This window comes from Melospiza georgiana, chromosome 8 (genome assembly GCF_028018845.1).
Source record: "Melospiza georgiana isolate bMelGeo1 chromosome 8, bMelGeo1.pri, whole genome shotgun sequence".
Classification (NCBI taxonomy): domain Eukaryota; kingdom Metazoa; phylum Chordata; class Aves; order Passeriformes; family Passerellidae; genus Melospiza; species Melospiza georgiana.
The window spans coordinates 33,842,224-33,869,580 of NC_080437.1; the positions used below are offsets into that span (position 1 = coordinate 33,842,224).

At 45.2% G+C, this 27,357-nt stretch overlaps 1 protein-coding gene across 1 annotated transcript in view; it reads right to left on the bottom strand.

Annotated features, from left to right (window-relative positions):
- The window catches only part of CHST15 (carbohydrate sulfotransferase 15), a 45,982-nt gene extending 38,267 nt beyond the window's left edge, over positions 1 to 7,715 (bottom strand). Inside the window, exon 1 of the mRNA XM_058029537.1 lies at positions 7,658 to 7,715. The gene's annotated coding sequence lies outside the window, so the exon portion shown is untranslated. The remainder of the gene's footprint in view (positions 1 to 7,657) is intronic.
- Positions 7,716 to 27,357: the final 19,642 nt, after the last annotated feature.

Below are 27,357 nucleotides of genomic sequence, written 5' to 3' on the forward strand. Positions count from 1 at the left end.
TTCCAGCTCTGCTGCTAAACCAGGAGAGTGCTCAATCTGCACAGCTGAAACGGGGATGGGCAGCAGGTGAGTGGAGCCATCTGAGAGAGGTACTGACTCCAGGCAGAAGCTCTCCCTGACAAGCTCTGGTTTGTTACCCAGATTGCCCAGCCTTGCCGAGCACTGGCCTCTGAATCCCTCCAAAACAAATGGAAAACTCTTCCCACTCCCACGTCCTGGTCCCCTCACACCAGTGAGGCCCAAAAGGTGAATTACTCCTGATCCAGCCTAATGCCAGATAAATCCACGTGGGATTTCCATGGATACCAATTTAAATTGCATTTACTCTGTTTATTTTCATTTTGCTGATCTCCTCAGAAACACTCAAAAACCTACTCTGAAGGGTTAAAAACTTCCCTATTTAAAATCACCTGATGTCAGACTGTGATAGTGTTGGCAGGGGTCCCAGGATGAGGGAAGAGATGAGGATCTGACTCCATGTTTCAGAAGGCTGATTTATTATTTTATGATATATATTATATTAAAGCAATACTGAAAGAATAGAAGAAAGGATTTCATCAGAAGGCTAGCTAAGAATAGAAAAAGAAATAATGATAACAAAGGCTTGTGGCTCGGATCGAGTCTGAGCTAGCTGACTGTGATTGGCCATTAATTAGAAACAACCACATGAGACCAATCCCAGATGCACCTGTTGCATTCCACAGCAGCAGATAATCAATGTTTACATTTTGCTCCTGAGGCTTCTCAGGAGAAAAAATCCTAAGAAAAGGATTTTTCATAAAATGTGTCTGTGACATCGGACAAATTTTTATTTCCTTTTTCCTCAGCGAGAGGATCAGCTCAGATTCCACCCCTCCCTTCCGCTCACCTCTCACATCTCAGTTCTTGTTTTAAAAGACGGTATAAATAGCCTTGCAAAGTAATTCTAATACTAAGTGTCAAGTGCAATAGTGGTTTCATTCTGATTTATCCTTATCTGATCCTCAGGCAAGTTAATCCTGAAGCTGAGAAAGTGTTTTCAGAGCTTTATAATTGATGAAACTTTTCATCTAAATTATTTACTTTGCGAACAGCTCCGATGAGTCGCTCAGGGCATGAAGCTGTAGTACTCCATGCTGGAGTGCTCAAGAACATGTTTTTGTCTTCTTAAATTAACAGCCCATCACTGCATCTCGTGCTGCAGTTTCTATTGGCAGCCTTTAACACACAGCAGGGTTTTTATCTGAATTTTTATCGCCTGCAATGGATGCAGTTACAACCCAGATGTCTCGGTGTTATCCCAGCCCGGAGCTCCAGGGAGACACAAAGCAGGCAGAGGATCCCTGATCCTGAAAGTGTCAATCTTACAGTGTAAACCAGTGTTCCTTCCCTGGAATTACCTGGGCACGGGCTCCACACCTGATGGACAAAACCTGTTCCATTGCAACAGCAGCACCCAAAATCCTTTCCAGAAGCAGCCCCAGGAAATGTCCTCAGGATATATTCTTATATATCCTCAGCGATCCCAAGGATGAGCTGCACAGCAGTAGCCCTAAAAATGCACCAGCAAGGGGTGCAAGACAAGAGCAAGAACCCAATCACCAGCCCAACACAGTGAAATACATCTACAAAATTATGAACTTAAAAATTTGAGATTCATTATCCATTTAATTTACTTAACATTACCAATATCTGTTTAACATTATCTAATATCTACAGAGCTGAGCAAAAAAGACAAATTACAACTAAAAAGCAGCCAAAATCAAAGAGGCAGGGAAGGAATATTAGATAAGGTGTTTGATGGGCTTGCAAGGAAGTGTTGGTTTTAAGAGCTGCTAAAGGAATTTCAGGAGATGAAGCTCCCCTGTGAGGAGCTGGGCCTGCAGGCAAACCCATCTCATTATGTGATACATTCTCCTAATAAACTATTAAACCATCTTTCTCCACTTCCTCCTATTTCCAGCTTTACACAGACAAACCTCCTGGCTGCCCTAGTCAGAGAGTCCTTTTTCTTTGGATTAATAAGTTCTGGCACTCAAACCATTATATCCCAATTTAGGCATAGCAAGGTTGACACTGGGCTCATACTTCCTCCAAATTATGGGTAAAACCCTGCAGAATCCTGATTTCTGCTAGTTTTTTTTTTTTTCCTGAGGTCTCTCCTATTTGTTGGTATCTCACTACTCATTTGGTGCCAGTTCTAAAGCACTTGAATTAAGTGGTTTTTCTCCACACTGTTCCAAGACCTGAAACTGGGCAAACCCTCCAATATTTCAAACTCACATCCACGTGCTGCCCATCCTCAGAGCACTCTTTCAGCACTGTGAGGCTTCTTCCATCTCCTGAGTACACATGCTGCACATAAATCTTAATATTTCTTTGCCTTTGTATCTTGTAGAGTTTTTCATTTTTCAAAGCAGTCTTATCTTGTTTCTTCTGTATGACTTTGAACTTTGCATTTTATCTTCACTCTTGTCTGACCTCAGAGTTCTTCCCAGCTCAAGCTCACCTGTAACTCAATGAATTATTTGAAAGCAATGACCTTCCCTCTATTCCATGCAGCAATCCTGAGAAGTTACAAGTCTAACTTCAACTTGTATCTAAGCCAAACACCAATAAATGCAAAAACCAAAGTAAAATATAACAATACAAAAGGCTTTTTCACTCTCATCAGTTTTTCTAATTTTATGGTTAGATAGCAGGGTACATTCACCCACACTGAAAATCAAGGTTTTTCTACGGGAAAAAAATATCTCCTCATGAAACTTATTTTTTCCTACTGGAAGGCGTGAAGCAAATGGAAAATGTCAGTTTGAGTATTTCGCTATTTAGGTACAGATCTGCACCTTTTACAGTGAGGAACAACCCACCTTAGATACAGATTTGGCACAAAACCCTATTTATTTATAAAGCACTGAGCTTATTTTATGAGTAAATGATGGCATAGTAAGTTTTAGAACATTAAGTGTGTATCTGGTGCTGCTTCGTATATAAACAAGCCTGGCTTGCTCCCTTACTCCATCCCATCAGTTCTCCACAGAATTGGGTTCTGGGATCAGTTCTCCACAGAATTGTGTTCATTTCCAAGGACACCCATGGCACAGGAGGCAGCCACATGCTCCCCACCATTCCCAAGGCTGCAGGGGCTGTGGCTGCACACCAACAGAGGAAGGGTCACACCGTGCCTGGAGTTGAGGTGGGCACCTCATTTTTGGTGAAGGGCAGAAGGAAAGCAGCAGCCAGGTGCTGAGGTTTGGGAAATGAGTGTTTCAGGCTGTTGTGGGAGTTGAGGCAAGGTGGATTTGGGAATGAGAAGAGGCAGCAGGTTGGGGCTGGAGGGTTGGTGCAGGAGAGGTCAGAGCAATCAGAGGGATGGAGCATCAGGCCTGTGAGGAAAGGCTGGGAGCGGGGTGCAGCCATGATATTTTCTGAAAAATCCTTTCCTTAGGATTTTTTTCTCCTGAGAAGCTGGGAGGCCTCAGGAACAAAATGTAAGCATTGATTATCTGCTGCTGTGGAATGCAACAGGTGCATCTGGGATTGGTCTCGTGGTTGTTTCTAATTAATGGCCAATACAAGCCTTTGTTATTCATTCTTTCCTATTCTATTCTTAGCCAGCCTTCTGATGAAATCCTTTCTTCTATTCTTTTAGAATAGTTTTAATGTAATATATATAATAAAATAATAAATCAGCCTTCTGAAACATGGAGTCAGATCCTCGTCTCTTCCCTCATCCTGGGACCCCTGTGAACACGGTCACAGTGAGGCGTTCAGCCTAGGGAAGAGAAGGTTCCAGGGAGACTTTAGAGCACCTGAAGGGGCTCCAGGAGAGCTGGAGAGAGACAAGGGATGGAATGACAGGAGAAGAGGAATGGCTTCAAAGTGACAGAAGGTTGGATGGGATATTGGGAACTGGGAGTTGTTCCCTGTGAGGGTGGCAGGCCCTGGCACAGGGCGCCCAGAGCAGCTGTGGCTGCCCCTGGATCCCTGGCAGTGCCCAAGGCCAGGCTGGATGGGTTTGAGGCAACCTGGGACAGTGGAAGGTGTCAGGGTTGGAACTGGATGAGCTTCACGTTCCCTTCCCACACGAACCAGTCTGAGATTGTGACCTCTGTGTGCTGCCACCAGAGGGGACAGAGTGTGCCTCGCTCCTGTCCACATCCACCACCTCACCAGGCCTCTCATCCTCCCCACAGCTGCCTTGGCACTGCCACCAGGACAACATTTTTCCTTCTGTTTCTTCTTGCAAGGCATCACCTGCCTCTCCACCCTCAGAGGATGCTCCTTTAAGCTAAAGCTTACAATCCACGTTCAACAGCTGCTGGAAACCAGGTGTAACATAAATTAATAAATATTCCATGGAAAAGCTACATTAACTGCTTGCCCCTGAAGTGCTGTTTAGTGGCATGTCAGGCACAGCTGTGTAATCAAAGGATTACAGAGCTCCCATTGCAAGGCTCTCCACCTCCTCGGGAGCTTCCCTGGCTCCCTTCTCCTGTAAAAACCCAGCCCAGGCACCAGGACAGAATTGTAATCATGTCTTTGAGCCTGGGAAACACAACCCAGCAGGCTGTGGGGACAAACACAACATGTTTTCTGTCAGATACACAGGCAGCCACACAAATTTTAAAGAGAACAGGTCAGCAAAGCTCTAAATCATCTGGAATTTTAGTGAAATTGCAGTGTAAGGGGAGAGATGGGTGCAGTTCACGCTGCTTCAAAACAAGAACTTGCAGGTTACAGATCCCTTCCCCTGCACAGACTCCAGGTCTGACACCTCACTTGGTCAACAAGAAAAACAGGGCACTTCACTAAAAACATAAATAAATAAGAAATGCTAATTTGTGGGGGAAAGCGGTGAAAAAAACTGCTCTCCTATTGGAAATCTACCATGGCTTTCCACAGCACTTTGGATTGTTCTAGCTGAGCAACAAAACTCCAGCCAAGGAGTACATTGGGAATTTAGAATTACCCCTCCCTGTGGGAGGTATGGAGGAAACCAGGTGGGTTAAAGGGGAAAATGGGAATCTAAACCCAGCAATTAACAAGCCCAGATCAAATCAGGGTGCATCTTCTGCAAACCCTCTGGGATGTCTGAAGCAGTGTTCCCCATCAGGTAAGTACCCAGGGCAGCACTGAGTGATTTAAGAGCACATCCCTTTGGAATTTCTGACTGTGGGATATACATTAACTGTAGGGGTAATTAGGAGGGAGAGGGGGATATCAGTATCTGTTTATGTCATGGCTTTTCTTCACCTAAGTGATGATCTGTGCTGGAAGAGAGGCACAGCACAGCTGGGTGTTCCAAGTTCCTAAATCCATGTGTAATTTAGGTGAGATCAGCCCTCTGCTGCCAGCTCACCTCAGGACAAATTCCATCAGCACCCGGTGGTGACACAGCCCTGAGCTACAACACTGAGATTTTGCTCTGTGCACATATAAGGAAGAAATCAGTGCAGGAAAATTAGTTTATAAAAGGAAGGATTCCCTTCCTAGTCAGCAGAGGAATTCCACAAGGAATCCTTGGCAGAGTTTGCTGCCACCCCACTTGATCTTCAACACAAACCAGTGCTTTGAGAGGTGCTTTAGTACCAGCCCATCCTCAAAACTGAGATCACCTGGGCTGCCAACAAAAGCTTTGAGCACTGAAACTCCCCCTTCTCACAGAGCTCCTGCCACAGGTTGCTTGAAATAATGTTAAAATAGAACATAAGCAGTACCTTATTTGCATCTCTGTGATTATGCCTACATAAAATCCTTGTTCATGCTGCTGGTGGATTACACACCTTCATCCTTCCCCTCCAAACACATGAAATAATTCAAATATGAGAGTTTGCTTCACCCTTCTCATTTATATGATTTCCAGATACCTGCTTCTAGTTTAGCAATGAAGATGAAAATCCATTACTGCCTTCCATTGCATTAGTGGAATTAAGTGTTTTGCAATGTAAATCTCCACTGTTTGATCATGTTCCTGTTACAAACCACCAAATAAAACACTCTGAATTTGAGATTAGTCCTCCCATGACAAAATCTGAACCATAAAACTATTTTCCTATTGATTTCAGAACTGCACAGTGGCTGCAACTCACAGACACGGGATCTAAGTGCTATTAAAAAAAAAAAAAAAAAAGGAAAGAAAGAAGGTGGTTTCACTACTAAATCTTCATACAAGTAGTCTTTCTGCATTCAAATTGATTTTCTTTCTTTTGGCACGTGAAGAGCCAGATGAATCCTTTGACTCAATGCCCAAGAGTGAAATGGCACCAACAGCAGCAGAGAAGCTCTCAGGGCACGAGACGTGTGACAACATTTTAATCACTGACAAAAAGAGGCTTCAAGGCAGCTGCTCTGTTAGTGTTTGCTGGTTTTAAGTGAGATTCACTGTTTGTGAGTGACTGTATATAAAACACATATCTATGTCTATAAATAGCACAGATATAAATATATATATGTATGGTTCACGTCCACTTGGGGATGTTTTATTGGTGGAAATTTCCCTCTCTGCCAAAGATCAAGCAGTCCCCAGTCAGTATCAAGTGCAGTGCTGTTCAATCAGGTGTTTGTTTATCCAAACGAGCACATACCATTTGCAGTTAAACCTTAAAAATATTTATTTTTCACTAACAGTTCCAGCAAACTTGGAGTTTTAATCTGCGATGTGCCCAGCTGGCCACTCCGCTCTTTCTTTTAAGTCTCAGAACACAAAGGAACACGGTTGTTCTACAGGAGATGATGATGATGATGGGGTTTTGGTTTGGCTAACAATTCAAGAAGTGAAACCATTCTGATGTCATATGCAGTGAGAAGGGGACTTTGGGCCATAGAATGATGTTAGAAACAAAATAAAAAATTGTTTAAAATTCCCAATCTGAGAGTTTGGTAGGTGTTTGGATGCACCATCCACGCAATACTCTCACATATCCTATTAACCTACAAATCTGTCTGTGCCTGACACTGAGATCCCTGCAGAGTACGGCTGTAGTATTACAATGAAGCAGCAGAGGAAAATTTAAAAACATAAAAAAGAAGAAGAAGAAAAAGAGAAGCCCTTATATGAGAACGCCAAAGTTCAGCTGGTGAATTGTTGCTTAACAGACTCTGACCATAATAACCCGTCACTGAACCTTGCCTGCATTCTCAGCAGCTATGAAGCTATTTTTAACAGCCAGCAGCTTGCATTTCAGAAATCCCCCTTTTCACCCAAAGACACTCGCAGCGATGGGCAGGCAGCGTGCACGCCGCGCTGGTTCCCGGGTGGGATGCGCTCCAGGATGGAAAGGCTCTTTCAGAGAGCCCCCGGACAAGTGTCCGCTGTCCCCGAGCCCCGCACGCTGCGGGCAGTGACAGCATCGCCCTGTGCCCGCTCTGCCCGCTGTCCCCGCGGGTCCCGGGAGCTCCTGCCGCCTTCCCCCGCTCCAGCCGCGGCTCCGGGCTGCCCTGGCAGCGCCCCGGGTGCCGCAGCCCGCGGGGAGCGGGGACAGCCCCGCGCCCCCCGAGCCGAGCCGAGCCGAGCCGTGCCCGGCGCTGCCCAACTTCCCGCAAAGTCCCGCTGCCTGCAAACTTGGGGAGCCGCGGCCTGGGGACCCCCCTGCCTTCCCACCATCCCATCTCATCCCATTCATTCCATTCCATTCCATCCCATTCATCCCATTCCATCCCATCCCCGCGCTCCTACCTCCGCCGCCTCGGCTCGGCTCGGCTCGGCTCTGCCCCGCGCCCGCCGCCTCCGCCGGCTCTGCCCTGGGGGAGGGGGGCGGAGGACGAGGAGGAGGAGAGGAGGAGGAGGAGGAGGAGGAGGAGGAAGGGGGAGGAGGGAGCAGCCCCGCCGCTCCCCGGCCGCGCTGCGCAGCCCGGGAGGCGGAGTGCAGCGCTCGGCTCTGCCCCGCGGCTCCCGGGGGTGCAGGGGGTGTCCCCGGCATGGGGGAGCGGGGATGGGCTGCGAGCAGAGCGGGGGATGCACCCGGAACCCCCCGGCATGGGGGAGCGGGGATGGGGCTGCGAGCAGAGCGGGGGATGCGCCCCGGAACCCCCTGGGATGGGGGAGCGGGCATGGGCTGCGAGCAGAGCGGGGGATGCGCCGCGGAACCCCCCGGGATGGGGGTGCGAGCAGAGCGGGGGATGCACCCGGAACCCCCCGGGATAGGGGAGCGGGGATGGGCTGCGGGCATGGAGCTGCGGGGATGGGGGTGCGAGCAGAGGGGGGGATGCGCCCCGGAACCCCCCGGGATGGGGGAGCGGGGATGGGGGTGCGAGCAGAGGGGGGGATGCGCCCCGGAACCCCCCGGCATGGGGGAGCGGGCATGGGGGTGCGGGCAGAGCGGGGGATGCGCCCCGGAACCCCCCGCGGAGGGATGCAGGGCATCCGCCGGGCATCCCCCACCATGGATGGAGAGAATCCAGGAGGAGATGGGCCCCTCCTGAGCCTCCGAAGGGAATTCGGGCTGTCCCCTGTGCCGGTGTGCAGGTAAAGGTCAGCCCGAGGAGACTCAGGGCACGGCTCGGGCGCTGCTGAGGCTGCGGACAGACCTACAGACCTGTCCTGCTGCACACCTGGCAGGCTGCAGAGAGCATCCTCTGCCCTGCTCCGGGCTCAGAACGGCAGCAGCACCACCAACGTGGCTAAAGAGCCAAAAACTTCTACTCAGTTAAATGCAAAGTTTGTTCTCAAACAAGAGATCCTACCAAAAAAAAAAAAAAAAAAAAAAAAAAAAAAAAAAAAAAAAAAAGTTTATTCATATATGTGTTAAGTGAATATACCTAAAAACTGTTAAACTGTCAGAGAGCAAGCTGAGATTAAATTTTAAGAAGGAATTGTTCAGGGTGGGCAGGCCCTGAGAGTGCCCAGAGCAGCTGTGGCTGCCCCTGGATGGATCCCTGGCAGTGCCCAGGGCTAAGTTTGGCTTGGAGCAACCTGGGATAGTGCAAGATGTCCCTTCCCCTAGTAAAGGGTTGCAACAACTTTGGGTCTTTAAGGTCCCTCCCACCCCAGACTGTTCTGTGGTTCTATGATGATAAATTTATGGTTAAATGTATAGTCTGGTGATTAAACCTGTGACGCACACACGTCCTTTCTGAGATGCAGCACGCACCATTTCCCTCAAAGGTTTAATGCAACACTTGCAAAGCCAATGTTATCCAAAGGAAAACTCTTCATATTTCCCTCCTGACACTGTTAAGCTTAAATCCGCGTGTTTAATGTTCAGCAATATTATTTCTAAGAGCTTGAAATGATGAAGCACGAGCTGAATATGAAAGAACAGTGGATTCTCTATTTTAGTACTTCCTTTTGTGATCAAGCCCATCTTTGGTTTTAACTTTCAGAAGCATCTAAAACTCAGCTCTGTGGGAATCTGTTTTGCAGTGAAACCATATGCACCTTAATAGCAAAATGCAAAGCAGAAGTTTATAAATTACACAGCAGGTGATTGTGCACCTGTAAGACCATATAAGAACTTTTTAAACCTTTTAAAAACCACACATGCACACATTTCCTACAGCACCATGTATGCATCTCTGTTCAGGTCACATCTGCATCTCACCTGGTTTTTAGGGGAAAAAACCACTCAGAATAAAGACCCTGATAAGGTGACACCTGTGATTTATAAAATACTCACGCATATTCAGCATTTCTGTTCTGAGTTAAATATGCTGCCCTCCAAGGCCTTTTTTGGCCTCGTGGGATGCTCTGAATAGCAATTATCTTTAGCCAGATTTCTGTGTAATTACACTCCCTTCCTTTTTCTGTATTTTTAAATAACAAAAAAAATCAAAGAAGCTGTCATGAAAACAAGATCTTCATTCCCTGGGGAAGTCTCTGTTTGCATTATTCCTCACCAGGCAGCAGCTGGAGTAGAAATCTTGGTGGTGTTTTCCACACGTGGTGCCTCAAACTTCCATAAAGGCACTCCAAGAAGGCTGGGTCTGCCCATCTCACAGACACTGGAGAGAAGGGGAGGAAAACACAAATTTTAATGGCATAATAAATCCCTCTCCAGGAACAGTGTTACCAGGAAAAATCACAGAATCATAGAATGGTTTGGGTTAGAGGGACTTTAAGCCATGGGCAGGGACACCTTCCACTGCCCCAGGTTTTTCCAAAACTTCCCCAACCCATCCTTAAAGTCTTCCAGGGATGAGGCAGCCGCAGCTTCTCTGGGCACCCTGTGCCAGGGCCTCACCACCCACTCAGGGAAGAATTTTATTTCTAATATCCCATCTCACCCTGCCCTTTGTCAGTTTGGATCCATTACCCCTTGTCCTGTCACTGCACGCTCTTGTAATGATTGCCAGAGGAAGGAAAATCAGAATAAACAGCCTGAAAATCTAAAAGCTAAGACTGACCTTTAATTCTCATGACTCGGAGTTCAAAGAGGGAGGAAAGGAAGAAGTTTCAATATAGAAATTATAGTAGAGCTATCCCTGACTAGATTGGTTTTCATAAAAAGAAAGGTCCTGACCTCCACCTCTGTAAATCTGATTTCTGCTGGTTGCCATGCTTACTCTGCAACATACGAAGAATCATCCCACTTTTAAAACAAGTTTGTACATATTTCTTAGCTCTGAGCAGGTTTATGTGGTGAAAAAGATGGGCGAGTCCTTTAGCAGTGTTGAAAAGCAGGCCTGCAATTAGTGGTGCAAACCTGTGAATTTAAAAGGTGATTTTCTCAACCATGTGAGTCCTTTCTCCTTGCTGCTGGCTGTGGCTCGGGGCAGAAATCTGGTGGACAGGTCCAGTGGCTGTGTTTGCCAGTAGCAGAGCTGTGCATTTATAGCCAGATTAAACTGTGGGATAAATAAATCAGATTGTGTCCTCAGAGCGCCGCTGTAATGGGATGCTAATCCCAGGAAAAGGGCTGCTTTCCCTCCACGTGCCTCTCCCAGCATCTCTGGGTTATTCTCACAGAGAGGGCTCAGAAATGCAGATGTTTCTGCTTTGTGCTTCCTCTCTCCCAAACTCATAAAGCAGAGGAAGGAGTTCATTGCCCGCCAGGGCCGAGGAGGATTCTGCTTCCCGCTCCAGCTGCTTTTGGGGAGCCCTTTTCCCATGACCTCCATCCCCAGACAGTGCTTCCCAAAGCCCTTCTCAAGGGATGCTGCTGCAGGGTGCCAGCACAAAGGGATATCCCTACATCAAATCCTAATTCCACCAGAAACAGACGCGGGCAGTGACAGGAAAAGACCAAAACTTCCCCAAAACATCTCAGTCCCCTTTGTGCCGCGAGGTGCCGGGAGCAAAGGGACCTTCAACATTCCCTGAGAGACACCTCAGGGCTCCCCTTTCTCAGGAAAAGCAGAGGTGTGGTGGAGCTGGAAGCAAACAACTTCTTGGGGAAAAAAAAACTACAAAAATCCTGTAAATCCAGCCGGGAGTTTCCGTGCAGTGAGCCTGGAAAACCACCAGGTGCTATGGATGCTGTATTTAACAGCTCAGCGCTGAGCAGAGCCGCAGCTCAGCCTAATTCCAGCCCAATTCCAGCCCAATTCCATCCCGATGGATGCAGGCTGGGTTTAGGATGTGCAGCCCCAGCCCTCCAGCACCCCCAGAGATGGTTTCAGCTCTTCTCCCACCTCCAAGGCTGGGAGTTGGTGCTGTGGGCAAATTGCAGGGAGATTTGCTATTCTTAGTCGTCTGCTCTGCCATTAAAATATTGGTGTAATTCTCACTGGAATTAATGGAATGTGTGTATTTTATAGAAATGCATTATTACTCTCATTTTGCCCCTGGTATCCTGGCAACAGGCACATTCACATCACTAATTTCATATCTTGTACATCCTTCAGCTCTGAGTAAAGGGTAAATCAAACTTCAGATACTCTGAATGCCTTTTTTTTTTTTTTTTTTTGCTGTTTTCCCAACTTGGGCTGGGAATTATTCCTCTTGGCATGCACATCCTTGGAATGCCTCTGGGAATCCATGCTCAGCCTTTAATTGAAGACAATGCCTTTGTCCCTGGAACAGGCAAAAATTAAAACTGAAACTTGATTAGGTAAATGTGGCAGAATCTGGTTTCCCATGAATGGTCTGTTAGATTTTAATGATTTTTAGGTTTCAGTTGCCTTTTGCCTGATGCCATCCTTTCATCCTGAGCTTTGTGTCCTTCAGCACCCTCAAGAGCTCCCTTTTATTGGTGATCTTTATGCCCTCCAAGTACTTGTTGAAGGGTATCATTCCCCTCTTAGTCATCATTTAGCCAAGTGATGCATATTAAGTTCCTTTAATCTTCACTCATAACTCAGTGTCTTCCGACCTTTAATCATTTTTATTACTCTTCTTATGAATTTCTTCCAATTTGTCTGCATCTCTCTGGCAATGAGGCACCCAGGATTTACTGCCTTGTTTTAGATATGCTCTCCCTGCAGCAATGCAGAAGATGCTACCTCCTGCTACTTTCATCCACCACTGATTTAACAATATGCTGGAGTTGTGAGGTAGCTGGGAATCAATTAAAATAGAATTTAAATGGCTCAGTGCTCAGAGTTACTATAATTCTTTTGTGGAGCCTTGGAGCCTGGGAATACCTGCTGCTTCTGGAAGCACGTGCTTGTGCTTCCCAGGGCAGGCAAAGCTTTGAAAACTGCTGCATGCACAGCCCTGTGAGCCTCTGATGGGATCTGAAGGAGGAGTTATGATCCAGAAGACAGCTGGAGATGGGTTCAGATTTTGGCATTCACATTCTCTGAAAAATCCCTTCGCCGAGGATTTTTCTCATGAGAAGCCGAGAAGCCTTAAAGAAAAAGGAATACAATATTATCTGATTTGTTTCTCCTGTGTTTTGCTCATGTGGAATGTGTTTGGAGATTGTTTACCCACAGGTGATTGTTGCACTGGCTTCATGTGAATTGTTTTGACTCTTTGGCCAGTTAGTGCCAAGCTGTGTCAGGGCTCTGGAAAGAGTCACGAGTTTTTATTATCTTTTTAGCCTTCTGTAAGTGTCCTTTCTGTATTCTTTAGCATAGTTTAGTATAGCGTACTTTGATATAATATAGCATCATAAAATAATAAATTAGCCTTCTGAGAACACTGAGTCAGATTTATCATTCCTTACCCCCACAAATACAATCCAGATTGGGACCTAAAACAGCTCATGTGTGACAGCTCCACACTGCTCCTCCCAGAGAGGTGACAGCACCCAAGGGCTCATCACAGCACTGGCAGAACTGAGGCAGGCAGCAGCCCAGAGCGTGACATTAGGTTGCTTCGAGCTCTGTTTAAATGGTTTTCTTCAATAAAATATTTTAAAAAAAAAGTCTTTAGAAATCCTCACTGCTTTTGAGCTTTGATTAATGAAGAGCTTGACATAGCTGAGCTGCAGATTAAGTGAAGAAAGATGCTCTAAGCCTTCTCAGATCTGCTAAAATGATCAGGTGGCTTCTGTGTCCCCACTATCACGTCTGGCTTTGATTCAAGGCACATGCTGGAGTCAAGAGGATCTCTGCTCCTGGTTCTCTTCTCCCATCTGAGCAACCCCCTGGTTTCACACTGCTCTGCTGGAAAAGGAGGGAAGGCTGTCACTCCTGGAGCTGTTTAGTTCCTCTTACAGAACATCTTTTCTTTTCTGTCCCATTCACAAGCTGTGGCTCTCCAGGTGTATTTTGTGTTCTCACATTTGGTCCCTGAGCCTCTGGTGGGGAATTTAAGGTCACTGGGCTTTTACATTCACACTCCCTGAGTTTTCACTTTCATGTCATTTATTACTCCTCCTCCAGCCTCTGAATTCAAAATGAGGCGTTTAAAATTTGATCAGGGATGTGTTCTAATGAGTGCTTGGATTATATGTGTGCCTTGTTTCCTTAAGTGATTTTTACCCTACCCAGAAAAAAACAAATTAACTGCATTATATAGGGTCTTTTCCCTACACACCCCAGTCTTTTCCCCTTTCCCATCTGTGGCTCTTCATTCATGAAGTTCCTTGCAAACCCCAGCCTTCAACAGTGCCTCAAGAATTAATAAAACAGCTTGTGGCATGAAGCACATTTACATACAAGTCGTGTGAGTGCACATATGAATCTTTCCTTAAAAATTATTTACATTCTGGACAAACATCTCATAGTGCTGAGGGGGAAAAAAATGTTTCTTTTAGCCATAATTTATAAATATTTCAAGTACCAAGGCTGCTTTGTTAATGTTGAGTTTGTGGGGTCTGCTTGTATAGACGTGGTCTGTGCCATCCTGATTTTTCCTTCAGGAGCAGAGGATGGGCCTGCCCATGTACAACTGCAAAGAGATTAATTTCCAAGCCTGCTTTTGCTGTATTAGCCTTCATTTTACATACACAAATAAAGTAATTTAACTTGTTAGATGTTCTATGAAAGGCACCAAGATAGACCAACTGTCTTTACCTTCAAAGTTATGAAAACCATTATTAAAAAGATCTATCAAGTAACCTCCTTGCTGACATAATGATAAATGTTTCCTGTGAGTGTTATTCTACCTTCTAATTTCAGAAAAATTAATATACCTTTTTTCTGCCTCTTTTTTTTCCCTTTTTTGCTAGCTCAGGCCTTGTTACAAAGCCATTTTAATTTGCAATCATTCTTCCAGTGCACCTGCAATGATAGAGCTGATAAACACTTTCTTAGATGATAATTTTTAATGACTGCCAGAATTGCAAACTGAGTTCTGGCTTCAGGAAGAATGCCAGAGATGGCAGAAAACTGAGAGACAGAAGAAATAGCATGGGAGGGATGCACTTCATGCAATAATTATATTGAGCAATTTGGTCTAGTGGAAGGTGTTGGGGGTTGGATGAGATGAGCTTTAAGATCCCTTCCAACTCAAAACATTCTGTGCTTCTGTGATTATCTATTCTTACTGCATTTTATTTTTTCTGGTAACTTCCTACTCACACAGTTAAAACACTGCCGTGCTCAAATCCATCAAAAATCTCTCAGTTTTTCCTTTTTCCCAGTGCCTGAAAGCTGAAGCACAAGAGCAGGGTTCCTGCACACTGCTGCTATCTCGCTGAATCAGGCAGTTTGGGGCAAAGCCAACTCCTGTGACTCCTGTGGTCTTGCATGAGGAATTGCTTCTGTTGGAGAAGCCTTGACCATTTAATATACACTGCTCATGACTCACCATATATTCCCAGAGCACTTGGAGGTATTTCCATGCTGTCTCTGTATTTTTACAACCTAAACATATTCCCCTGGAGATTTATGCAGCTTTACATTCTTTTCTCTCATAGACATTTGCAGGAGTTTTATGAGGGAGCGGAGAGGGAGCCTAAGCAGCTCGCTTAATTTAGCACAGTCCTGTCCTTTCCAGTTCACCCACCTGCAAAATGGGAATAATAATAAGCACTTAAGGGAGAATATTCACATGTCTAGCTTGAGACCTTTAATGTTCATCTCTCCAGAGGCTCAGCAGAGAGAAACAGCTTCTAATTCAGATGCTTTGGATGGGCTTCTAATGGAGCTTGCTCCTCTTGTGGCAGCCAGGGAGACCAAGTTCTCATCTCCCCTCCATCAGGCTTTGGGTGACATGCCAGGAGCCAGACACTGTGAACATCCTCGTTCATGGCTCATCCTGCAACCACTTCCACGCTCAGCTTCCCACTGGTGGAGCAATTTCTGAATAACACAGTGGATTTCCACATCTGCAAAGTGGAGTGGGCTGTGGGATGAACACCATGCAGAGCCCCAGGGATCACTGACAAAATGAGCATTTCAACAGCACTTTGTGTGGGTTAAACCCAGTGGAAGCACTATGAATTATCAATATGGCCAGTTATTAGTATTCATTAGGGCTCAGAGCAAACTACTGAGACTCAAATCCTCCCTTTGCGGTCTCTGGGTTGCAAACGTTGACATTGAGCAAGCCGCTTCTCTTGTCCTCGTTTTTCCTTGTCATTAGGACCTCTGCATCATCCCTGAGTGTGATGTGAACTTTAATAAGGCTTGAAAAGGGCTTTGAGAACTTGTGCTGAAGAGGGAAATATTAATGTCAAGCATTGCTGTAGCAGCAGATGAGAGGGAGCGAGAGGCTGATCCCGGTCCAAAGGGCTCGGAGCGGTGCCATGGAGCTCTTCAATGCCTTGTGGATCCTGCCCAGGAGCACTGGGGACAGACAGGCACACCAAGCCAGTTCTGCCCTCAGCCAGAGCCAAGAAGCACCACCAGGGAGTTGAGATTTGGAAAACCCATCCCTCCCTTGCTTTTCTTCGTGTTGCACAGGCAAGCTGCCCGCTGGTATGCACAAATGGATATTTAGGCTTCTAAACACCCCGCTCCTGGACACAGAAATGCAATTTGGGACTGTGTTTAGCATGGAAAGGCTGGCACAGAAATCAATCTTTATTTCAGAAAATCTTCTCTTCAGTGTTTAGCCTTGGTGTTGATTATATGAATTAGATCCCTATTACAAATGAGCCTCGTGTCCCAGAAACTAATGTGTTGTGCTCAAGAAGCAAGACTTTCTGCATTTCATCATCATTCTGTTCCTTAATGATTCCTCTTTCCTGGCAATGATGAGAAATGTTTCTTTCCCTGGAGTATTTCTGGATGGTGAAATTATGGTGTTATTTGTGGGCAGTGGATGCTGCATTAACCCGCCAAGGCTGCTTTGCCATCTTTAATCATGCTGTTTGGAGAGCTGGCCACCTTCCTTCACACCTCTGCTTTCCACAACACCCTTTGGCCACTTTTAATCTATTGAATCCACTTTTATGCTGGAGACAGTGGCTGCCAGCTCCTGCTCGAAGGCACAGGAGCAAGACAAAGTGACAAAGTGACAGTGAGATAAACACTACTGAGAGGCCTTAGTCTGCATTTTGAGGACTGCTGTAAATCAGAGTGATGGAGAGAGACAGATTAGTGGTGCCAGCCTAGAGAGGTGAATGTGCCTGCTGGGATCTACATATTCCTGTAAAATGCATCTACTTTTCATTTATAGCTAGTGATAGGAACACTGTCATAATGTTGTGGCAAAGAAGGATATGTAGGATATGTTGACAGCAAGGTCAGGCTCTTGCACACTTCCTCAGGCTCTGCAGGAGTCATTGGTAGAGTAAATGAAGGTTCCTACAGTGCTACAGTCACATTTTCTTATTTCCATCTCCAGTTAGAAGCAGAGCAATATGTTGTTCTACATGATCATATTGAAGGAATTCTTCATTTCATGTCCTGTATCTTCTGTCGCCAGGTGTTGGCTGACATTCTCCATCCTGCTGTAAAATCCAGCTGCCTTCCCCAAACTGAAAACCCAAACGCAAACACCTGAGATGAGATGAGTTACATACCCAAACATACATTTGATGTTCGAGGCAACTTCAGCTAAAGCAAAATCTTGGTGAATTTGGCCCCCCCTCACCAAAAGATTGCACTTAAGAAAGTTACATCAATGCAAAGCCAGGCCTGAAATCTGCCATCAGCTAAAGCAGGGAGCCCTAAAGTTAAATTCACCATTGGAGCCAATGCTTGCTTGCTCTGCAGTTACCATCTGCAGGTTTTTACATTGCTGTTTATTCTGTTCAATTTATGCCTTAGTGTGTAAAAATGTCCCCAAACTATGAAAGCAAAAGAGCAGTGTGACAGGGCTCAGCCCAGTGAAGACAATAACTTTGACATTATCACATTTTTTAGACTTGAAAATCTCAAGGCTTAATCTCATGTAAACCCTTGGTTTTACAGTTTGCAATCTCTGCTTAGTACTGGAAATCTTGCAATACTTATTCCCTCTGTGTTACATCCCAGCACAGTGGAATTTCCTCTGTGTTGTACTAACAGAGAGCTCTTTGCTCAGAATTGATTCTTTTCTCTGCTGCAGAACACACAACCGCTGCTATCAGCAGCTCCTGTTGGAGTTTTTAGACCAACACAGGTGAAAAAAAATTCTTCAAAAAAGCTTTGGTGCTCAGCTGCATGTGCTCCCAATCTCAAATTCAGCCTAGATATGAACAAAGGGGGATGTTTGGGAAATGTACAAGCATGCAAAAATCACCATATTTGATGATTTACTCACAGGTGACTTTTTCTTTCATGCAAAGGGATGCAATTTAAAATTCTTTGTGGTTGATTCATTCAGCTTTTTGGTTGAGAAGATGCAGAACTGCCTAGAATGGCAGTGTAGCCCCATTGCCTTTTTTTTTTTTTTTTTTGTCTTTTGGTTCAGAAAAGAAATGTCAGTCTGACCCATCTGCTGAATCTGAGCAGAGCCCCAGAAGACCCACACACAGGCTGGAAGACAAGTGCCCATATGGTGTCTGCATTCATTCATTGCAGAGCTGGTAGGCAGCAGAAATACCTCAGGGAAGAATTTGGGATGAGAAGATATTTTTAATAAACCAGACTGCAGTGATCTATAATGGGAAGTAATCACCGAGCCTTTTCCACAAATATCTAAATTTCTGTCTCTCCTACTTTCCCTTCCAGCGCTGGCATAGAAAAACCAGAAAAGAAAGGTTTCTTGTACTGTAAAACACTCAAATATTTCCCACTTACTGGTGCTCTACTGTATCGAGGTTACTGTTAATATTATTAATATTAATTTTCATTTACACCACTGCAAAGCCATTAATGTGATAACAAAGTTATTATCTTTATAGCAATAAGTATTTATTAAAAGCATGTACAGTGAAAATTGGTAATAAGATGAAGCAATGCAAAGTAGAATGCAATGAATCCCTTAGGAAGAATAATAAAGATTTCTGGCTCTTTTTATTCCTCCCAACAACTTCAGAGTATTAAAGAAAAAAAAAAAGCAAGATAACAAGGCAAGCTTGAAGTCACTTATCAGGATTTGCAAGGGCTCTGAGTGTTTATCCTCAGTGAAAGCTGGAAGGATCCATTTCTGGAAAATTATTGTAGCCTGCCCTTTTAGCAAGAAACTGTCTTGCTGGTTTTGTTTAATTAAACTGCTGCTGTCAATTACTGCCTGCAAATAACACAAAGTATTGCCCAGTGAACCTGGGAAAGCTCTCAGCAGCCACCGGGGTGTTGTGAGCTCCCTCTGCACTCCCTGCACATCTTTTGAGGGTGGGAGGTGATAAAATTCCCCATTTCTGTTCATTCCTTCAAGGAAATAAAAATAACCCATCATTGCTCTGGTTGAAACCTGCTGTGAGTCCTCCGCCATCACCAGAGCAAAGTCCTTGGTCAAACAAGTGGGGTCAAAGCTGGGTTTGGTGAAGGAAAGGGAGGATTGGAGGTGTTCAAGACAGGAATCTTCCCTTGCAAGCCAGAGTGCACTCACTGTCTCTCCATAATGTGTAGATAATGGGAGTAATGTGAATTAAAAAGGCTGAAAATATTCCCTGGAGAAAACCAGGTCCCCAGTGAGTACAAGAAACTGAATTTGTGTCATACAATAAAACCAGTGCTTCCATCCCAAGCTGTAATATTTGCTTTAGTCCCCAAGGCTCCATGTTAGCTGAGCCTTTCCTGTTGTCCTGGCCAGGGCATGCAGTTGGATGCTCCACTCTGATTCCACTCACCCCCTGCGCCTCTGCCCTGCCAAATCAGGCACTCCTCTCCCTCCTGCCGCATCCCTCTAGTTCCAATTCCACAATCAAGCTTTATTCTCGCTCCTTTTCTCTTCTCTTTCCCTGCCAGGAGAAGCTGTGGTTGGATTGATGCTGCACCGCTGACCCTGGCAGCTCCGTGGAGGGAGAGCATTCCCAAACCCCAGGGACACAGAGCCAGCCCTTCCTCCGAACTCTGTGTTCCCTGCAGCTCTGCTGGACACTTCCTCAGGCCACAAGGGATCTCACCACTGGCTGCAGCTGAGGCTGGCAAGGGCTGCTGCCCGAAAAAATGACAATCTATTTTTTCCTTCTCAACTGGTCGCCAGCTGAGCGAAGGCTGCTGGTGCTTTCTGCTCTGGGCAGCTGAAAAGGTGACCTCTGATTAACTTTCTGGGCCAATGACTTCTTATATTCACTGTAGCCAAGGAGCACAGCTCAGTTTTTAACTGCTCCAAAAATCCTCTCCCTTATCCAAAATCTCCCTCTTTTCATCCCAGCGCCGGGCCAAAAGAGTGACAGCACAAGTGTTGCTGACATGTATGGTCTTAATTGAATTGGATGTAATTCTGACCAAAGTATCCAAATTCCAAGAAGATACAACCAGAAAAGTTCCACCACCAAGTTTGGGGGTTTCTTTTGGAGTGCAACTTTTCTGTAGGAATTCTTTTCAGTGGAGTTGAAGGCATTATGTTCTTTCCAATGACCATCCAGAAAAAAGATTGGTCCCCCTCAGATGTAATTGTTGGGGATAATTGACTGTGGGGAGGATTTTCTATGCTGTACATTCAATATAATCTGTACCTGGACTCCAAATTTTACTTTCAAGTTGTACAGAGATAAGAAACACCCAAAGAGTAGAGCGTAATGTTAATTAGATTCAATTTCCCTCCTGTCTGTTAGGCCCAGCACAGTTCACTGATTTTATTTGCGGATACATTGGAGATATGTTCACATATTTAGCAGGGACACTTTCCACTGTCCCAGGCTGCTCCAAGGCCTGTCCAGCCTGGCCTTGGACAATTCCAGGGATCCAGGGGCAGCCACAGCTGCTCTGGGCACCTGTGCCAGGGCCTGCCCACCCTCACAGAATTTCTTCCTATGAACAGGAAGTGAAACAGAGGTGAAAAATCATAGCTAAAATGATGCATTTGTTGTATGTCCCAGATGCCTTCATTTTTTTCCTTTCTGTTTGAATTCTCTTCCCTCAATGTTACAGCTCTAGCTTTGATCCATCCCAGCAGAGTCAACAATCTTTTGTAAAATGTTCTTTTCAGTCCAAGTCCTTTCTGTGATAACAACAAAAACAGTACAAAAAGAAGATTTGGATTATGTTTATATGTGACTAGACTATTGATCTCACAGCCCGGGAAATGAAAAATAAGATGAAATGTGATTTTTAAATCTGACCAGGAGGAGGGGATCAGGATGAAGCCGAGCACAAGTCAGTGGGGAGTGTGATTCTGCAAAGAATTCACCTCAGAAAATCAACTTGCAGTGTTTGTATGACACTAATTAAGTTTCTTGTACTCACTGGGGACCTGGTTTTCTCCAGGGAATATTTTCAGCCTTTTTAATTCACGTCACTCTCATTACCTACACATTATGGAGAGACAGTGAGATCTCTCCAATCTCAATTCTCTCTCAATTCTCCAGGAATCTCAAGATTCCTGTCTTGAACTCCTCCAATCCTCCCCTTCCTTCACCAAACCCAGCTTTGACCCCACTTGTTTGACCAAGGACTTTTCTCTGGTGATGGTGGAGGCCTCACAGCAGGTCCTTCTCTGAACTTCACTCTTTCTTTGCTGAAGAAAACCTATTTATTCCTGTCACAAGGTCCTTGTAGCCCACCCCCAGCCTCTCAGGATGCTCCTCATTTCCCCCAGGACTTGGCTCACCATGGCCATCATGAGGCAGATTGGTCTGAAGGGACACGTCTGACAGCGCGCCGGGAATTTGTTTCTTCCTTTTCCTACTGTAAAGCATTCTTCCTTCCCCGGCCTGCCCTAGAGAATCTAATTAGTGGCCTAATTACCAGCCCCATACAATGCCCTGGCTGCCCTTGGCTGGCTCGTGCTCTCAGCCTGCCTTTCCCTTGTCAATTCAATTTTGGGCCGGGGTCTGCGGGGTCTGTGCCGCTTCCTCTGCGCACCGCGACCTCACCGCGCTCCACTCAAGGCTTATTTTCATTCCCTCCTCCGACCAAATTGAACTGTGAAAGCACTGTAAATTTTCAGCCTCGAGAGGCTCTTCATTAAGCAACAAATAACTCTCTGCACCTCCTTGATATTGCCCTCCTGTTGGCTGTTTGTCACACGGCGCTTCCCCCCTGCTCAGCCGGCTGTGGCCGCTCCACTCAGCCGACAGAGCTGCTGCTGGCCAAAAAAACTCACATTACAGCCTGTTTGCAGAGCCCCTGGCTTCAATATAGAAGCAACAGCATCATTTTTATCCTTATTTGGCTCAAAATGCTCGTGCTATCTCGCTGCTGTTATCAGATACCAGCGGGCAGTGTTTCACACCGGTGCTGCCCTGCAGGAATTGGTTTTTACAGCTCCAGCCCCACCGCTCTAGCTAATGCTGCTTCCACACAAAGAGGTGCTGTCCAAAATAATGAGCTGCATTCAATGCCTCGATGCTCTGTCCCTGACTCTGTCCCACCAGGGTGCCTCTGCAGCCCAGCTGCCCCCAACTCTTGGAATAAAATCTGGGGTTCCCACCCCTGTGCACATCATGCCTTGCCCGGGGTTAAGTGGTGTCCCAGCTCCCTGATAGGTGCATTGGTAATTTCCAAGCCACAGTGCATCTAAAAGCCAAGCACCACCTTGGGAAGGATGTCATAAAACAAAATAGTCCTTTCCTGCTGAAATGCATTATTAAAGCCTCCACCCCATAAATCCGAAGTAGATAACACTCTCCGTGGCACCTTGTAAAATAAGCAATTTTCTGCTACCGAGGAGACAAATTCTTTTTCTCATTCCTATCTAAACTCCACCAACACCGTGACAGACACAACACTGCATCTGAGTTGGGCTTTGACAGCCTCATACATTTCTGACTCTGTCAGCAAGAATAAATGTTTGAGGCTTTTCACTTTAAAGAGCTCCGGAGCAAAATGGACTTTCTGGGACTGGCTTCACCCTTTGTGCCCACCAGCCATAAAGTTTCCCACCATTTCCAGCACTGCTTCATTGCAGGGCTGAGGTAGAACTGAAGTGTGAGATCAAATCTGCACTTCAGAGAGGAAGTGAGGCTGGGAGTAGAAATACAGATATTGTAGATTCCCAAATATTTGGGTTGTTCACCCCAAAACATTTCAGGATGAAGCTCACTGTGTCTCACACCCTCTCTGGGTTCTGCTGGGGCAGAAAGAGAGAATGTCTGGGGTTGTATCAAAAAATCCTTGCTAAGACAGACATGGGCCAGCACTTGAACCAGGGGGGTTTTACAGCAGCAGGTTTGAGGTGACAAATGAATTTGGACTCCATTTTCTGGTTTCCTGAAGAATCTGTCAATGTTTCATTTCAGTAAGATGTTACCTTCAGTTTTTCTTTGGGTTTGTTTGGGTTTTTCCAACTATAAAACCAAAACACTGCTAACTCAGTGATTATTGCACCAGCAAATGTTAACTTTTTATTCCAGTTTTGAATGAGAAGGGATTAAGGAATTCCAGCATTCATTCACCTACAGAATGGAACTGCTTTTTTCTAAATAGCTCTAATCAGCCACCAAGGACACTGTCCCATTTTCTGCCACCATGATCCATGCAGGTGTTATTTCAGATTTATATAATAATACAGATTTATTTCTTGTATGAAAGGTCTATGGGATCATTCATTCCAGAAACTTATGTAATATCTTATGTTCAGTTCTAGAGCAATCAGGGGAGTTAACTCAGTAGTTCATTGTTATTTTTCTGCTCTTTGGTGCACATAGTGTATCTCCTGTGTATTGAGCAGCTCCAGCAGGGTGTTCAATATCAACAGACCTTACCAAGGTCCATATGTGGTCACAGATTTTAAATACTGACTTTTCCTTTTTATTTTATTCTTTTAAAGTTGAAGCTAAATTCAATAAATTTTTATCTACATTATCATCTATTCAGGGATCAGCCTGAAGCCAAACTAAATTTTCTTCATAGTATGAGTGAAAAAATGGTTTGTTCTCCAGCTCAGCACAGATCACTCAGCATTGATCCCTTGTGTTAAAGCCTCTGCTCCTCATTATCAATACAGAAATTCCAATAAGAATGAAAAATACTTTCCTTTTCATCTTCATCCTCACAGTCCACTCAAGATGCTGCCTATGCTTTGAAAACAGTGTCACTCAATCCTACCATGAAAACCAATTAAAATTCTTTCATAGGGAAACCAGCTTTGGGTTGGGTTCATTTTGGTTTTTGTTAGTTTTTTTTTTTTTCAGTCTGCTATTTTAAATAATAGCAAGGAAAACTAACGTTTTTAATTTGTGCAAATGCCTTGACAAAGTTGTCCTTCATCCTTGTGTAAATATTTCTCCTGTAACCCTGCCAAGGAATGGCCTTGAGTGTCTGCAACCAAAAAAAAAAATTCAGACCTGCTCCTATCTGAGCCCATGAGACCTGTGTGTAACCCATGTTTGTGCCTGGTGTTCCAGCCCTTCAAAAATTGCCTCTGAGCCTCTCCTGACTGGGAGCCCAGGCTGCTGTTCCCTGACTTCTGTGCAGCATTTCAGGAATAGCCATGGCAAGCTTTGCAAGGAAAAACACTTCTATTAGACAAACTGAAAAAGCTGGAGGGAAAGGCCAAGGTCTCCAACAAGGAATTCCTTTCCAAACATTTAGGCTTGCATGCCTGGATGCTTATCTGTCCTTTCAGAGCAGTCCAATAAAAGATAAACTTTCTCCTCCTAAAAGCCTTTACTCCACTAAAACCCCAGACCATCGTGGCTGAAATTCCATGGCCAGCTCCAGAGATGCTGATGGAGATAAGGAGAAGGGAATCTGTTTATCTAAAGGGATTTGTACAGAATGCACAGAAATGGCACAGCCCTCTTGCATAATCTGGCTGTGCTCCTCAACTGCAGTTCAGTGGGGAAGGGAAGGTAGCTCCAGTCAGAAGTGGTGTTTGTAGGATGTGCCTCAGCTCCCCATTGATTATCTCTGTCTCCCATACCTCATTTGATAGGAAAAGCTGCCCCATCAACTGTTCCATTAACTCTCATGGACAGTGATGTGAGAATAAAGCCAAGTTTCCAGGAGCACAGGCTGGAGCTTGCAAACCTGCAGGCGTTTTATGGTGCTGACATTTTCCAATGCCAGCACCATGAGCTACCAGATTCGGAGAAAAAATTACAATTACAATTTCAAGTACACTGAAATGGAGTTCAATTATAAAACCCCACAGGATGAGCTTCTTGATTTTGGTGAAGTGTCCGGGCTAAACCTTTCAGTCCAAGATGGTGCTCACTTACATTCCAGCCAAAAATTCATGAATCCACATGTAGGGTGAAGGGCTAAAGAACCACCCACTGTTTTCCCGAATAGGAGAATCAGCTCCTCTGATGCCAGGACAAGAGAGAATGGGTGTAAACTGCCATAGGGCAGGGTTAGGTGGGATATTAGGAAGGAATTCCTCCCTGTGAGGGTGTAAGGCCCTGGCACAGGTGCCCAGAGCAGCTGGGGCTGCCCCTGGATCCCTGGCAGTGCCCAAGGCCAGGTTGGACAGGGCTGGGAGCACCTGGGACAGTGGAAGGTGTCCCTGCCCATGACAGGGGTGGGACTGGATGGGATTTAAGGTATTTTCCTGCCCAGACCCTCCTGGAATTTTACTCTATGATTATTCACTAATGTTAGGGCTGTTTTCAAAATTTCATTTATGTGTGTACCTTCCTCTACCAAACCCCCAACACGAGGACAGCAGTTCTCTTCACCCAGATGGTTCTATGTGTGCTCTACACAGTTCTTAGCCATTGAAGGCATTTGCTAAAAAACTAGTACAATTTTAGTAAAAAAAGATGACAGGTTTTACATGTGGGAAAGGCCTTAACTCCAAGTTATCAGTAGACATCACTGTGGCAAACCAATTGAAACAGTTAAATTACTGTTTCAAGGTCGGGTTTTAAGGTCGGGAAATGGTGAAGCTGTAGCAGGAAAGCATATTTTACATAATGCAGAATCTCAGTCCTGAACCAAAGCACTGAGAATAGCCTGGAGGAGATCAGCACCTTTCATCCAGTTCCAAGAGAGTCTGGAAACATTCACATCTAAATTTGTCAACCACCCTTTAACCTTTTCTCCCTTTTCTTTCCATCTACTGTGGTCTCTCCACATGCACTTCCTTCCTGTTTATTGGGTATTTTTCCATTAATAAAATAAGAGGAGACCTCTTTGAGGATTTCCCCCAGGCTCAGCCTCTTTAGGGTCCTCTTTAGCATTCTCTCCCTGTAGGGCTGCTCAGTTCAAAGGGAAATCAACAATCAAAAATAGGTACCTGGATGTGAAAAGCTTTCTCTGCAAAATAAAGGTGGATCTACCACACCTGTGGATCACAGATAGCCTGGGAGAGGGGAAAGATATTCTTTCAGAGTGCTTTCCAAATTGAAAAAAAGAATATGAGCAATATGTTCTTGACAATTGTATGGTATTCACTGTCTTCAAATAATTAATTTTCATTTAAAAAAAGGGCTTAATCCTCTTCAGGAATTTTTTACATCCTGAGTATATTGGTTTACAATTAGAAAATCAGAAGAAAGTGAATAGTAAAAGTTTGTCTTTCATCTTCCATCCATCCATGGTTCCATCCATCCATCCATCCATCCATCCATCCATCCATCCATCCATCCATCTATCTATCCATCCATCCATCCATCCATCCATCATCCATCATCCATCCATCCATCATCCATCCATCCATCCATCCATCCATCCATCATCCATCCATCCATCCATCCATCCATCCATCCATCCATCCATCATCCATCATCCATCCATCCATCCATCCATCCATCCATCCATCCATCCATCCATCCATCATCCATCCATCCATCATCCATCCATCCATCCATCCATCCATCCATCCATCCATCCATCATCCATCCATCCATCCATCCATCCATCCATCCATCCATCCATCCATCCATCCATCCATCATCCATCCATCATCCATCCATCATCCATCCATCCATCCATCCATCCATCCATCCATCATCCATCCATCCATCCATCCATCCATCCATCCATCCATCCATCCATCCATCCATGGTGACATTCCCAGGAGGGATCAGCACAGAGATCTGGAGCAGGGAAGTCCTTTCAGAGCAGCTCCTTGTCCCTGCAGCTGGTTTGGGATGCAGAAGGAATCAGCCTCTGCCTTCCCAAACAGACACTGGGAGGTGACTCCTGGGTCAGCCCGGGCTTGTTTGCAGTGGAGCAGGCTGCACCCTGTGCCAGCCTACCTATAATTAAAGACCTGGAGTTTCCTACAGATGAATTCCTAAAACATCTGTAAGCACTGTTACAGCAACCACTTAAACAGCTCAATATGAGGCGGGCGTTCTTCTTCACCAGGAGATTGCTTTTAATGACTCTGTGTACAGCAGCGTTTGCAGATAAGGCCAGGAGTGCACCCAATTATCTCTCTGCTGGCACTTATTGTGCTTAAACTCACATTTTCAGGCTTTTTTGGTTTGCTTCATGAGGACTTCCTCTCCTGTTAATGCTCAATTCTCCCTGCACCACTTTAAAAATTAAAGATCCAGCCCCAAGCCTGAGCTCTGGTTATCCAATTACCCTTGGAAGATGCTGTAGAGCTCAGCCCCATTTCCTTATGTCTTCCCTTTCCACTTTGGCCTGTGCTGATAGCACTCTTTAGTGAAATGAGGGGTAGATTTTGCAGGAATTTGGCCATCTGTGATATCAGTAGTGTGGCACAGGGTGTTT